The sequence below is a fragment of the Mastomys coucha genome, unplaced genomic scaffold (assembly GCF_008632895.1).
Source record: "Mastomys coucha isolate ucsf_1 unplaced genomic scaffold, UCSF_Mcou_1 pScaffold23, whole genome shotgun sequence".
Classification (NCBI taxonomy): Eukaryota; Metazoa; Chordata; class Mammalia; order Rodentia; family Muridae; genus Mastomys; species Mastomys coucha.
Genome location: NW_022196906.1, coordinates 99470231 through 99471659, shown reverse-complemented (window position 1 = coordinate 99471659; position 1429 = coordinate 99470231). Strand labels below are relative to the sequence as shown.

Here is a 1429-nt window from a genome sequence, read left to right as displayed (position 1 = left end):
TTCTCTTTCTCCTTCTCCTTTACTCCTTTTCTCCTCCTCCTCTTTTTCCTCCTCCTTCTCTTCCTCCTTCTCCTCCTTCCTCTCTCTTCCCCCCTCTTTCATACACACACACACACACACACACACACACACAGAATTTGCTTATACACACTAGTAGGAAAATACATATGCAGATATTTACCTTGGACTTTCTATTTTAAAGTTTTGCTTCTTTGACTGAAAAGGTTGGCTAAAATGGCCTCTTAGGAGCCCATTTCCAGCCCACTCATTTCCACTTGACTATGACTGACAATTGGCATAGCTTCCAAAGTGTGAATTGTCTAGACTCTTATGAAGGACCGGAACAAAGTCTCAAATTGGAGAATATCAAGGGGACAATGGAGCAGGCACGGAAATAGGGATCGAATTCCTTAGTCAAAAGTCCATTTTCTGACTGTGCAAATGTTAAGTTTGAGAGGAACCTTGAAGTGAATGGAGTGTCGTAGGTGAATATATATTTAGGTAGCAATTAGGCAGGACATGGAAATCATAATAGTGGCTCAACAACAGACCAGCTTGCTCTAATGGAAAAGCTCCGTGTGCTTATATTTATTTGTAATACATCTCATATTCTCTCTAACTCCATGATGGGCATTCCAGGGTAGATGAAAATGGTCTAGGCTGAGCTGGAACTGTGAGACCCTTGCTTTGTGTGGATCCAGGCAGATGGACACAAATTGAGTTCCCCATTCTAAGACTTGAGAATCCATCTTCAACATACAGCTCAGGTTTCTTCTCTTCCTTCTCTTCTCCCTTCTCTTCTTCTTCCTCCTCCTCCTCCTCCTTCTCCTCCTCTTCTTTGATTAAAGAATATTGTGCAAATTATTAGAATCCACCTAATTGTCCATTAACAGATGAATGGATAATAAAAATTAAATACATAAAATATATTTACAAATAAATACTATTCAGGCCTGTAGAAAAAACGAAATCACAAAATTCAAAGGAAAATGAATGGATTTGGAATGCATAATATTAAGTGGTCACAGTCTTAGAAATCTCATGCTCTCCTTATATGCAGAACCTAACCGATAGTATGTGCATATGTGTGACATGTCTATATGTGGGTGCCACCTACCATGAAGAGAACAAGCAAGGTGACTATTAGGGGACAAAGAAGGACTGAATGGCCATATGAGCACCAGTTATGAAAGGATATGAGGCTAATTGTTTTTCTAGTTATAATCCTGTCATGGAGTTTTGGCTTTGATGGTGAATAAGCATATAAAATGCATTCAATAGTGAAAGTATAAAATCCAGTAAGAAGCTGCATAGCCTCTGCCCCAAATGTCTACTCTAACTGTATGCATAAAAGAAGTTCACTGAGTTGTACAGTCTTTGGGTCTGGTTAATTTCGGCGCATGAGATTTTTTTTTTTTTTTTTTTTTTT

General features: G+C 38.7%; 1 protein-coding gene across 1 annotated transcript in view; it reads left to right on the top strand.

The window, feature by feature from the left end:
- The window catches only part of Col6a6 (collagen type VI alpha 6 chain), a 137978-nt gene that overhangs the window by 38428 nt on the left and 98121 nt on the right, over positions 1 to 1429 (top strand). The window lies entirely within an intron of this gene.